Raw genomic sequence first — 14,431 nt, 5'->3', positions numbered from 1 at the left:
CACATGTCCAGGACAGTCTGTGGGTGTTTCTGAGGGGGGACCAGCAGGTGTGTGTGTGTGTTTGCAGTGAATGTGCTTGGGATTCTATGCAACTGGCCACCGCGACTGTCTGCAGGGGAGAAGTTGTTAGGCTGGGATATTTATATTAACCACAGCAGTAAAATGCCGAACTGGTCTCCCGGCTTCCCCTCTTGCTCCTTTATAATCCATTCTCCACCTAGCAGCCAGTGCAAGCTTTTAAAAATGCAAATCAGATCATGTCCCTTCTAGGCTGAAAACCCTCCCGTGGCTTCCGACTGCATCTGGAATGAATCCAAGCTTCTGGCTATGGCCTGCAGAGTGTGCCTCCACCCCAGCCTTTGAAACTTGTGGCCTCCTCTCCTCCGACTCCTCAGGCACCCCCTGCCTCAGCGAGGGAGGCGTTCTTGCAAACATTTGCTCTTGGCCCGCGTTTGCTCTTGCCCCCTATTCCCTCTCCTGGACCCCGTTGCTGCTGGGTGCTGTCCCAGCTCCAAGTTCCAGCCCAACATGGTGACATTAGCAATGGGGCCTTCCCTGATGGCCCCACTTTAAACTGGTTCCCCCAGTCCCTCCCTGGCCTCTCTCTCCAAACTCCTTCCTTCCCGGCACTCGGTCAGATGGGTCTAACGCGGATACTGAGACGAGTTAGGTGAGCACAGGGGTTAGTGGGAGCAGCCACTAACACAAGAGGAGGGAGCACACTGGATCAGGCAGGATGAGGCCGTCAGACCAAGGTGCAGATCTGACAAGGTCTCTCCCAGCCCCCTGGGGCACCTGGAGCAAAGACTGCCCATTACTGGTCCTAGTCCTGAATTGGGTGGAAACGGCTAGACCTTGTGTCACATCTGGCTCCATCAAGGGCTGGAATCATCAACTCAAAAGCTGAGGTTCAAGAGCATGAGAAGGCAAGCCACAGACTGGGAGAAAATAGTTGCAAAATACAGATGTGACAAAGGACCGTTATCCGAAGTACACAAAGAACTCTTAAAACTCAACGTTAAGAAAATGAACAATTCGATGAAAAAATGGGTCAAAGACCTGAATAGACACCTCACCAGAGAGGATATACAGATGGCAAATAAGCATATGAAGAGATGCTCCATGTCACACGTCATCAGGGAATTGCAAATTAACACAACAGTGAAATACTAATACACACTTATTACAAAGACCAAACTGCAGAACACTGACAACACTAAATGCTGGCGAGCATGTGGAGCAACAGGAACTCTTATTCATTGCTGGTGGGAATGCAAAATGGGGCAGCCGCTTTGGAAGACAGTTTGGTGGTTTCTTACAAAACTAAACATACTCTTCCCATATGATCCAGCAATTGCATTTAGCATTTACCCAAAGGAGTTGAAACTTACGTCCACACAAAAACCTGCACACAGATGTTCATAGCAGCTTTATTCCTAACTGTCAAAACGTGGAAGCAACCAAGTAGGTGAATAGATAAACTGTGGTATATCCAGATAATGGAATATTATTCAACCCTCAAAAGAAATGAGCTATCAAGCCATGAAAAGACATGGAGGAATCTTAAATGCATGTTACTAAGTACAAAAGCCAATCTGAAAAGGCTACATACGGTATGATTCTAACTATATGGCATTCTGGAACAGGCAAAACCAGGGAGACAGTAAAAAGATGAGTGGCTGCCAAGGGTTGGGTCGGGGAAAGGATAAAGAGGTGGAGAACAGAGAATGTTCAGCGCAGTGAATCTATTCTGTAGGAATCTGTAATGGTGGATATATGTCATGATACATTTGTCCAAATCCGTAGAATGCATCAACACTAAGAGTGAACCTTATTGTAAACTGTGGACTTTGGGTGATAATGATGTGTCAACATAAGTTCATTGATTGCACAGATGTACCGTTCTGGTGGGGATGTTGCTGGTGGGGGAGGCTGTGTGTGAGTCAGGGCAGAGGGTATGTAGGAACTCTGTGTACTTTCTACTCAGTTTTACTGTGGACCTAAAAATGCTCTAAAAATTAAAGTCCATTAAGAAAGAAACAAAAGAAATCCTCATCTGTCTCCCTGGGCTCTCTTCTCCTCTCTCCCATCTGCATCCTTTCCTTCTGCTGTCCAAGTGTTTTCTGACTTCCTGACAGGGGATGTGTTTGCTCGACATGTCTATCTGCCTGTCCTTTTCTTCTGTGATTTGGCTGGATCCTTCGTTAAAGGTTTCCCAGCTCAGGGGCCGGCCTGGCTGGGAGCTTCTTCATCTCTGCGGTTCCTCTGCCAACCTTGCAGGCCCCACCCCAGCTTCCTCCCAGGCCACTGACCTTCTAGAAGGAATTTCACCAACAAATGACAGCTACGATCTGCTCTGTAAGCTCTGTCCTGGTATAAATGTGTACCCTGACCCCCAGCCGAGGAGAAGGAAATTCAAGATTGGAGAGAGGAGAAGAAAATCCTGGATAACTCATTAGCAGCACCTCCAACCAAGCTTAATGTCACCTTCTTTGGTGTCAGACAGAAGCAGGAGGAAAACATCTTCCCTCTCTGTCCTCCAGGGACAGACTTGAGGGGACCCCACAGACTGTGAGCCCCACTTCCATTTCTCAGGCCTTGATTAAGCTCCAAAAAGATTAGGCCAGCTCCACCCCCATCGACAGGACAAAATAAAATCCAAACTAAGCCACAAAATAAATGTGAGGAAGCCCTTCAACATTTTGCATTTTCCTATGATGACTACTTTGAAGCTTTCTATTTTTTTAAACGCCAAATATGACACTCTTAAAGGTTTTTCTCCTTCTTCGCTGGTTCCCTAAGTGTGGGTTTGGTCTGCATGCTGCTCTTATCTGTAATCAGCCTAGCTGAACTTCCCTGTCCACACCAGGCCTGCCCTGAGCTGAGGCTGCAGAGGGTGGTTCCAGGGCCGGGCTCGAGGACCTCAGAGGTCCTTTCATGAGAACAGGCCTGGTGGGCAGAGGGGAGGGTCGCATCCTCAAGCTCTTGCTTCATACCTTCAGGGCACACCAGCACCGGGCTGCCGGGGGATGAGATATATGATAAATAGGGCGCAGGGAGGGCAGCGTCCTGGATGGGCTTTTGTAGGGGGGCTTTCTCCTTGGCTAGGGGAGCTCGGCTTAGAAAACCAAACTTGAATCGAATCAACTGAGAGCTGCTGAGGTCCGTACTGTAGGCAAAAAACTGGTCAGGCTGGAGTGGGAGGCCAGGTCTGGGGTCTTATCATGCCTAAGGGAAATGGCCGAGGGCTCTTCTGACCTTGGGTGGCTCAGAGGGTGGAAAGGAATGGTCCTGTGCCCGCTGTGGTGCTCCCATCAGCTCAGGGACATCCCCTCCTGTAAGTGTTGGAGGATCGCCCCCCGCATTACAAACGGGCAGACCGAACGAAGCCGAGCCAAGGTCACACATATGGAGATAGAAGAGCAGGTCTCTAATGGGGTCAGTATTGAGATTTTGCCTCCCGGTGCCCCCAGAGTCCAGAGCCTGGGGCTCCTCATTTGCAAATTTGATCATCACCTGACTCCTTCTGAGGCTGGAGAGGAAGGTGAGCGGCCTACAGGCGTTTGTGTCATAACTGCAGATTTAGCCCTACTATGTGCTGGGTACCCAGGTAAATGCTTCAAATATATCATCTCTTCCACACAGCATCCCTGCAATGTGGGCAATATGGGCCCCATTTTTCAGATGAACTCAGAAAGGGAAAGGGACTTGCCCAAGGTGACACAGAAAGCATGTGGAGGGGCCCTCCGGCCCACTGGAAGGGTAGCTCCATGAGTGCAGAGCCCGTCTGGCTTCCAGGTACAAGCCCAGGTCACGGGAGCTAGTATCGTGGGCAAGCAATAAATGTCTGGTAAAAGAAGGAATAAATCAATGATCAGTTAACTCCTTCTGGCCCCAAATCTGTGTTTTTTCCTGGTTTCCACCTAGTCCAGGGAGCTGGGAGCTGGGACCTAGAAGCAGAAGCCCTGGGTCTTCCTGATGGGAACGACTCTCAGGCCAGTGCTGATGAAGCATCCTGGGTGAGGGGCAGCCCCAGAGCCAGGGCCTCCTGACTTTGCCTACTCAGGGGCCCCTGCCTTCACCCTCACCCTGCACAGCTGCTCCTGGTGGCCACGTGCAGTCCCAGAGGACACTGAAAGGAGTTCACCACAGAATAAACATATGAGCTGTGCATCCAGTGATTCAGAAGATCCTGCTGTGCTGGCCTGCCTCTCCCCACAGCCACGCTGTTGCCACAGCAACTGGCCTCACCAAACCCAGCTAGCCGAGGGCATCGGAATTAACCCCTTCCTGGCGCAGTGGGGCCCTCAGTGACACCCAGCTACCCTGCCACGTGACCCGGATGCCCATAATGCGGATGCCCAGGAGCCCCCAGAAGAGGCAGGGAGGTGCTATGGGCACAAGTGCAGGCTTCAGGGGTCAGAGGGCCTGGGTTGAATCTTTGGGTCATCTGTGTGAATTTGAACACTCCAGTAAACCTTTTAGCCTCAGCTGGCTCTCCTGCAAAATGGATGTAATGGTGTGTGCGCTCACTGCGCTGCTGTAAGGGTCCGATGAGGAAGGCACGGTACAGCCTGGCAGGATTCTTGGCACAGGGTGTGCTACAGTTAATGCCGGTCACAGAGAGAGCTGCTCCGTGCACAGATCCAGTCCGCTCCTGTTTCTGCAGGGCCCTAGGGCATGTCAGGGGGAGGGCACAGCCGCAGACACACAGAGCAGTGATTCATCTGGAAAAAAGGAAGCCCAGAGCCACTCAAACTGTACCAAGCCTGGAGGTTGCCCTGGGAGATCCCATCAAACAGCCCATTCATTCCACCTTGAACTCAAACCTCTCCAGGACTCCCAGACTAGAAACCAAGACAGACAGAAGGAAACTGATGGAGAAGGGGCCCGGTCTGTGTGCACAGAGAGTGATCCGTGTGGGGCGAGGGGAGAAGGCGGGGCTGGGCCTGGATGCTCTGGAAGTCAACTTGGCAGCCTGTAGGTATGGGGCCGCCTGCTGTCAACTCCAATTGAGCAAAAAGGCCCCTAGGGGAAGTGACAGCAGAGAGTGGAGCAGACGAGGCAGTATTAATGGCCAACGTTTATTGAGGGTCAGCCCAGGGCCAGAGTGATAAACGCAAATAAAGCCATATTCCCCCCACCCACTGCTTAAAGCATTTTGATGGCTCCTCCCTGCTGTTATCACCAGGGCCAAACCCTCAATATGACCTACAGCGCCGCCCCCCCCCACCAAGTCCTGGCCACCTCTTAGTTCACTTTGCCTTTGGCCGCTGTCCCCCAACGCTCAGGCATTCTGTGGTTTTTGTTTTTATTTTCAAATGAATTGTGCAAAAGCCTCAGGGTTTTTACACATGCGGGTGCCTCTACCTGCAATACTCATTTGCTATCTTTCCCCAGGCCATTTTCTGTATTTTATCCCTTGTGAAATGTACACTTTAAAAAACCCAACTTTTTACTCTGAAATAATCAGACTACATAAAAGTTGCAAAAAGAAAAAAGGTGCAAATAATTCCCATACTCCAAATAATCCCAAATGTTAGCGTTTGACCATGTTTCTTTTGTGCTGGTGTGCTGGATACTAGAGCCATTTGTGTGTCTCTCTTCTCAACTCCCTATTCAGGGACTTTATGCTCTAGCTTGAACGTGGCCATGCAGGCACAGTGTTTACACCACAGAAATTGGTAATCAGGGCTTTTTTTCCCCTAGAAAATGCTGTTAAACATTTATCACTGTGCCGCCATTTTATCAATCCCTTTTCTCTTTCTTTATGTACATATGTGTGTGCGCACTTTTTTTTTTTCCTGGACTGTTTGAAAGTAGGTGACCGACATGTCCCTTTATCCCTAAATACTTCCGTGTGTATTTCTTAAAACGGACACTCTCTTATAATAACCACAGTACACTTATCAAAATCAGAAAATTAGTATGGCTACAGCTCTATTGTGTGATCTACACACATTATTCCAACATCCCCCGTTGTCCTACTAATGTCCTTTGTTGCACAAGAAGATAAATTTTCTGCTGTCTGTACTATTTAAATATCTTGCTCCTTATCACCCACTAGTTGTAGCATCCATTTATGATTTTTGCCTTAAAACAATTAATATTAGGGTGATTGACAAACGATTTTTTAATTCCATCCTTTTTCCTACATTTGTTCCTTAGCATTCTTTGTTAAGAAAGAGCATTCATGGGCCAGCCCCGTGGCTGAGTGGTTAAGTTCATGCGCTCTGCTTCGGTGACCCAGGGTTTCGCTGGTTCGGATCCTGGGCGCAGACATGACACCGCTCATCAGGCCATGCTGAGGTGGTGTCCCACATGCCACAACTAGAAGGACCCACAACTGAAAATATGCAACTATGTACTGGGGGGATTTGGGAAAGAAAAAGCAGGAAAAAAAAAAAAGAGCATTCCTTTCTTCCCCATTCATTTCTTTATTCAGTTATTTATTTATATCAGGATGGACTCGTGGATTCTTATTTTATTCTTTGGGTTATAATCTATCTCATTATTTATTTCAGTGCTCAATTTTTGCCAGGTTTGTCCAGTAGAAATCTCTTTAAGCTGGCTCCCATTCCTACTGACACATCCCCATTATTATTTTTTTTTCAGCACATCACTTTCTGGCACAACAAGATGTTCCAGGGTCTTGCACTTTCTCCGAGCCAGCCCTGGAATTGGCTGTTTCCCAAAGTGCCCTGGTTCCTTTTAGTGGAGAATGGTATTTAGAAACCAAGATCTGGGAACTGGGGTACTCTGTGCTTCTGGGGAAGATGCATCTTTTAAATCTCTGACAACAGGATGCATTTTATAGACTGTGGTGTCAACAGTCCCCTGATGTGGCATCTGGCTCTTTTCCTTCTAGCCACTTTTTCACTCAACTCAAAGCTGAGTCCAGCAGCCAGCTCTCCGCCAGGACCCCTCCCACCCCTCCTGTCCCTTCCTCTGCCGGGTCCACTCGTCCTCTTGTCCTGTGTCCCCTTTCCACTGAATCGGAGCCTGGGACCCTATCTGCTGCCGACTCAGGGTTTTCCACGAGGCACGCTTGCTGCAGGGCAAGGTGGCTTTCCCTTGGATTTTACCGCATCCTGATCTCTGCCATTACAGACCCTTCTTTGTTTTAAACTGAGTGGGAGATAGGAAACTCCTCTGGGGCTGAATAAAGTCTAAAAGAGTTCTTTCAGGAAGCACAAAATAACATTTCTAAGGGAGAGAAGGCTCTGTGTCACAGTTAATGGGCAGAGTTTTTCTTTCTGAGTGTTATCTAAAATAATAGTGTCAACAATCGTGTTTTAGATTCAATGAAATAGATCACACCTAGTTATCCTTCAAAACGGAGCCCACACGACTTCCTCACAAGTACTTTCCTCTGTAACACTCAACGCAGTTGGTCGCATAGATATTGGGGTCACTATTGGTTGATATCACTCTGAAGGCCCCATGAGCACATGCTGCTGTCTCTCTCTCGTGTATTCATTGCTGTGTCATCGATGTCTGGCACATAGTAGGTGCTCAGGAAAAATGTGTTGAATGAGTGGCTGAATTAATTTAATTTAATAAATAAAATAAATTTAATAAAATAAATTAAGTTAATTTAATCTTCTCAGCAAGACTGCAAAGCAGAGATGACTCTCCCTACTTTACAGATGGGGAAACTGAGGCTCTAAGAGTCAAGGTTTGTTCCATGTTGTTTTTAACAATAAGTAGTGGAATGGGGATTCAAACCTGAATTTCCTGGAATCCAACATCTGTATAAAGCGTTTCAAAAGAAGAAATGGTTTTAGTGGAGAACTGAATTGAGTTTTTATTCTTGGGATGAGTTTGGTCCCTGAAGGAGTTTCTGAATTCTTAGAAATTGGGGCAGCACAAATACGTTCCAAAAGAGGGCACAGAACAGGGGCGGATGCTGCAGAACTGGCCTCCAGGGGCCCTCACAGCCACTCTTCATCATATTCCCTCGGGGTCAGCCTAGGTTGGCCTGCCCCGTTAAGGAAGGGCCAGGCAGAGGTTATGGGTCAGGGCTTGACCCCAGGCATGGGCCCTGCCCCCCAGCTCTGTCTGACTAGCCCTGGGCCCCACCATGGTGCCTTCTACGGCATAAAGGGCTTCACCATCCCACCTTCACTGCCCCTACACATGTCCCGCAGCTGCACGGAACCTCCTAGGGCACCGATTCTCAGTGGATGTGCATCCTCACCAGAGGGTGACACCCTCAATTTCTCCATCTGTACAATGGGGGGCTTGGACTTGGTGATGTCACAGGTTTCTCCAACTCTCCTAGTAGAGGTTTGATGACAAGCGGCCACCTGCCCCGCTGACCCTCCCCCCAACCTCAGGGCTTTCCTGCCCGCTTCCCAGGGGAAACACTGCTTCCTAATGCTTCCCTTTGAACTGGCAGTGTCAAAACACAACCCTCATTGACATTTCAAAGGCCCTGATGGTCTAATCCAGATCAGACATAGGGTCCACCTAGTCTCTGAAAGTCCACGTTGCGGCCAGGCAGCTGAGCTGGCCTTTCATGAGACGAGGAAAGCACCTTTGAGATGATTTCAGAGGGACTAAAAGACATTTCCACCTCTAAACAGATTTCTGTCCTAGAAATAGCACAGATTATAATAACCGTTCACACTTACATACATTAGCTGCCAGGTACTCACTTAATCATCACGGCAACTCTGCAAGGTGGATGCTATTACTTCCCCATTCCACAGATGACACTGAGGCTCAAGCAGGTTAAGGACTTGCCCAAGGTCAAGATCAGTAATTTGAACTTCTTGAGCGCAAGTTCATAACCACTGCACTTACTGCCTAAAATTCCACTCTTGGCCATCCATCCTTGCTTCTGGAATGCAGACACCTCGGGGGATAGCCTTGGAACCCCAGCACCTCAGCGTGCAGGTGGGTGGGGCCAGCCGGGCTGCAGACCCACTTGGACGCTTTTAGGGACTCAGGCCCTACCCAAACCTGCTGAGTCTGAATCTTGGGCAAAAGGTGGGGAGGAGTGGAGGAGCCGGAGGGGTGTCCAAAGGGCTATTCTCCAACGGCGATGGTTCCCTGGCAGGCCCTGTGCAGGGAACTGGGACACCATGGTGATCCGACAGGCAGGGACAGCCCCCTGTGGGAGGGGTGGGTGAGGTGGGATGGGATGGGGGCTTCCAGCAATGAAGCAATGACCATGGCCACTTGTAAGTGTGTCTCAGCCAGGGCCCAGCTTGTCCTCTGGGGCGTATCTGCGGTCTGTGATTAGAGGGTATCTCACTGGTAAGCAGACGGTTAGAAGAGTCAGCAAGAAGAGATCCTGCGAAGTAAAGCTTTCATTAGTCCCCACGCCTGGGGGAGGAGAGATGGGGCGGGGGTGTCCATGGTGGGCAGAATCCGGCCCTGGGCAGGGAGGGGTTAACTCCAGCTTGGCCAGTGGCCAGCTGGATGGCTCCAGGGGCAGTCCTGGGCAACCTCTGGCCAGCACCACCTCTGGCCTGCACCCTCCCCTCTTCTCTGCCCCAGCCTTGAGCTCACGGACAGACCAGACACACAGCTACCAGATCCTCACAGGTGAGAGGGGCGGCAGGTGACAAGAAAACACCTCCCAGTGCTCAGACAGGCCTGGGGTCCCAGGTGGGATGAAATGGCAAGGGCAGTGCTCCAGCCTGCTCTTCCTGGGGGGTCAAGGCCCTTGTTTCCGGTGTGGGGGGGAGTGGGCTCAAGTGCCAGGAATGGCAAGGCTCATGTGCTCATTAAAGACGGCTTTGGGGGGCCGGCCCGGTGGCGCAGCGGTTAAGTTCGCACATTCTGCTTCTCGGTGGCCCGGGGTTCGCTGGTTCGGATTCCGGGTGCGGACATGGCACTGCTTGGCAGCCATGCTGTGGTAGGCGTCCCACGTATAAACTAGAGGAAGATGGGCACGGATGTTAGCTCAGAGCCAGGCTTCCTCAGCAAAAAGAGGAGGACTGGCAGTAGTTAGCTGAGGGCTAATCTTCCTCCAAAACAAACAAACAAACAAAATAAATAAATAAAGACGGCTTTGGGGCTAGCCCCAGTGGCCTAGTGGTTAAGTTCAGTGCACTCTGCTTCAGCGACCTGGGTTCGGTTCCTGGGCGCGGACCTACTCCGCTCTGTTAGCGGCCCTGCTGTGCTGGTGGCCCACATACTAAAAAATAGAGGAAGACTGGCACGGATGTTAGCTCAGGACGAATCTTCCTGAGCAAAAGAAAAAAGAAAAAAAAAGATGACTTTAAAATGAACTCCTGGCCAGAGGGCCTGGTACACCACGCACCCTGCTTAGGACACACAAATACGGCTTAAATAGAGCTTAAATATACTGCCACCTGATGAAGCTGCCTCCAGGCCTGTGCCCACAGGCCCCGCATTCTGGAGGCTGTACCTTCCGTGCCTGTGAGCACACCCAAGCCATGCTCGCATTTGTATTTGTATGCACACGCGTGTGCACGCACACACACACACACACATAACTGAGCCACTAAGCCCACCCAGCTTTCCGCAGCAGGCACCCACAGGCGATAGAATGCGGTCATCTCTTATTGGGGTAGAGACACCAATTGTGGGAAGAGAAATGCCTGCAGAGAGGTGCTTTCCTTTCCCCCCACTGCCTCTCCACACACCCCTCACCCCACTCTGAAGTCACTCCTATAGGGAGTGTGGCAGCTGGAGAGGTGAGTGTGTGCTGGGAGGCAGGGCTGGCTCTGAGCAGGAAAAGATTAACCCGACTGGGTCTGGGTCTCCAGTATCAGAGCCACGTGTCCCCCCCACGCCCACCCCCACACAGACTTACACACAGTTCTCCTCCCTGGAAGGAGGGCCGGGGCACCCAAGGCCAAAGCAGAGTGATGACAACACAATCATAGGTTTGCCTTTGAAATCTCCATCCCTTGCATGGCTGCATCCTAAGGAAATAGATGGGGGAGGGGAGGGGAGGAGGAGGAGGAGGAGAGGGTAGAGGGAGACAGGGTCGGGTGGCTGGATTGGACGCAGCGACTGTGGGAGTCCAGGCCTCGGCTCAGTCTTCAGGCAGGACGGGGGTGTCAGGACTGGGTAAGGGGGAGGTTCAAACCCAGGCCTCCAGCCACATCTGACCCAAAGGGACACCCCCTCTGGGCTCCCTCCTCTCCATATATCACTCTAGGACCAATACTCCTTGTTCCTATCCTATTTGGGGTCAGGGACCTGTCTGAGGAATAGGTAAAAGCTACGGACCCCATCCCAGGAAGATCGTCCTCTACAGTCTTTAGCTGCTGTCACCCAGGCTCAGGTGTGGACCCCTCCAAGGATCCTTCATTAGGAACCTCACCCCGAATGGTGAAGCAGTGTCTCCCAAGAGTCGGTGAGGATGCTTGGGGGGGAAATTCAGATTCCCAGGCCCCACCTCCGCCATCCTGGAGCAGACTCTCTGGAGGATGGGTGTGGACCTGCACAGCAGCCACATTTGGGGAACTCCTGGAGGGTAGTTGTGGAGGGGGTGGAGCTGAAGGGCACTAGATAAAAAAGCAGACTTCCAGGCTCTACCCCCAGACATTCTGATTTGGCAAAGTCGGAATGGGGCTCAGGAATCTGCATTTTAGTCAAGCAGCCCACTGGTTTTGATGCAGAGACCTTGGGGAGAGGAGAGAGGGCTGTGAGAGTTATCAGTCTGGGTGGGGGCACAGGAGGCCTGTTGATGGATTCACATGTTGCTCCAGAAAACTGTTCCAGCAACACACGTGCCAGGCCTGTACCTGGCCCTCCCTCCCCAGGGCTCCAGGTGAAAAGCCCTGAGCAGGGCTGCTACAGGAGCCCTTCTCCAGAAGGCGGGCAGCCAGGTCTGAGCCCCGGTGCTGTACTCACCGACTGCGGGGCCACAGCATCTCTGCCTGTGAAATGAGGGGCCTTTCCAACTCCAACAGTCTGTGACCATGCAGTGGTGGCCCTGGACACAGGTCAGGGTGGCACACAGCCTGGCATGCAGCCAGGTCTCCTCAGCAGCAGGCTGCCCTGACCAGAAAAGGCTCTGGGGCCGAAAGGCTGTCCATGCCAGCGCCTCCTCCACACCAGCAACCCCGTGGATCTTGAGGTGTGCGGCTGGCAGAGCCACCCCTAACGTTGAGTTGTCCTCGTCACCTGAGGTAGCCAGGACCCTCTAGGCAGGATGGGAGTTTGGCTGGGATGTTTGCTGGTGAGTGTGTGTGTGTGTTAGGGATGGTTGGAGGCTGAGGTGTGAATGTAACCGAACTCAATGGGTTCACCTCTCTAAGCACAGCCAAGGCAGAAGTGGGTGGAGAAAAGCTTTATTGCCTGCACAGGCAATGGAGAACACCTGGGATGTTTCCCCAACGCAGTGTCTCTCGGGCTCAGTGCCCACAGAGACTTCATCCACAACAGAGCAGAGGATAACAGGTCTATTGGTAACAGCTGTGTAACAACTGTGCTCGCTCAGGGCGTGTGGGTAGCAGGTAAATATGCCACTTCGTACACCCCCTGATCTGAAAATGGGGGCTGGGACCCTCCCAGAGGAGAAGAATTTAAGATGCTAATGAGCTTAAGGTAACTTTAGGACGCTTGGCGCTGGAACATTTTGCAGGGGTCTCGCTGCAAGCGAGTGTGTTAATTTCTCTGCAAGATAGCAACATCTGCAAAACGGGGACATCGGTTTCTGCAAAACAGCACATATAGTTTCTTCTTGTTCTGGAAAACATTTGACAGGCCGTGTTAGTCCTGGATAAAATCCTCAGTAACCCTTTCTTTGCCTGGTTCCCTGGTCACATGAAAGTCAGGACGTGTGGGAATGTCAGACCCCCTGCAGCTTAGACCAGGCTGACCCTGTGCTCCTGCCACCCGAGGGGTAAGTGTTGCCAGGGCCGAGTGGATGTGCCTGGGGTGGGTCCTGCATGGGTGTGGCACGCAGAGCAGTGGGGCCTTGGGGCCTCTCCACCAAGGCTCTGGAGTAAGATGCCTGAGAGCTCGGGGACCACATGGGGACCTTCCCCAGCCTCGCCTCTTTTTCTCTGGACAGATCAAGCCCTAAAGGGCTGCCAGCAGCCACTGCATGCTCCTAGCACATTCTTCTCTGCTTGCTCCTCTCTCCACTCCCCTCCCTCCTCCAATCTTCTGATTTGGAAGGACAGTTGTAGGCAGTCAACTGCACCCCCTTCCCTTGCATCCAGCTTCCAAAATCCTGAGGAAGCCCAGCTGGTGGAAGGATGGAGAGGGAACCCAACCAAACATCTTTCTTCCTCCATCTTCCCAAAGCTCTCCTCAGCACCACTATTGAACCCCTGTTCTGTACAAGAAACCCACAATGACAGTCCTGGCAGAGGGAAGGGCTGGCATTTAAAGTTCATTCAGTCATTTCATTAACAGATATTTATTGAGCACCTGCTATGTACCAGGCGCTGGGGAGACAGTGAACAAATGAGATCACGTCTTTGCTCTCATGGAGGCACTGACTACAGAAAACAGGAGGCCCTCCTTGGGGGCCTCTGTGTCTTTCTGCCTCGGTTGGTTGGTGGTGAACAGTTGTCCCTGGTCCCACCGCTCGAGACTGAGGAACAGAGGGAGGATTCAGCGCCGCTCACTGAACGTGTGTTTCCTATGGAGCCCGTTCTTGGCTGGGCCTCGTCCTCCACCTGTCCCAGAGCCTCTGGGCTTTTCTCCTGGGCAGCTGTCCCTCCCGGCCCCCTCCCTTCCATGGTGCCTTCCTTCCTCTCTTCCCTACCTTTGGGCACTGGCCACGGTTCTCAGTCCTGGAGGCCATCAGCAGCCCTGGAAAACCCTTCACAAGGCACCGGCCCCATCGGGATGGTCAGAGTCTGCAGGTGTGGGGGTGGGCTCCTGGCCTCTGGATATTTCTGAGCTCTCCAGGTCTTTCTGAGGCAATTCCAGGTTGAGATCTTGGCTCCAAGGGCTTACAGGGAAGGCCCAGCTTTGACCTGGAGCTCTGACCATAGCGGGTGGGCCTTGGGGCTTCGGCAGAAGACTTGCACCTCAGTCTTCTGAGCCCAGCAGATCCAGAGGTGGACACTCAGTTGTGGGGCTGATATTCACTGAGAGGGAGGGCGGTGAGAGGTGGGGACCTTCTGCCTCCTTCCCAGGCTACTCTCAGGTCCTCTGTCCCCTGAAGTCTACAGAGGGTGCCTGAGGCGGAGCCAAATTCTCTGAGGTCAAGGAGGAGAAGATGGAGGAGAAAAGGAATGGGGCAGCTCCATCTTCTTTCTCTTTCTCTCTCAAATCCTGCTCATCTTTTAAAGAACAGTTCAAATTTCACCTCCCCCCGGAAGCCTTCCCTGATTGCTCACATGAAAACCAACCAAACCTCATAGGACTTCCTTTGGATTTACTCTGTACACTTGACTCATCAAACTTAGATTTGGAAATGACCTTGAAGTTGGCCCACTCTCCTCTACTTCAGGCAGGCCCACGTGTATATCTCATACATGTG

This window comes from Equus asinus, chromosome 7 (assembly GCF_041296235.1).
Source record: "Equus asinus isolate D_3611 breed Donkey chromosome 7, EquAss-T2T_v2, whole genome shotgun sequence".
In the NCBI taxonomy this organism is placed as follows: domain Eukaryota; kingdom Metazoa; phylum Chordata; class Mammalia; order Perissodactyla; family Equidae; genus Equus; species Equus asinus.
Note: the sequence above shows the minus strand (reverse complement) of the source record.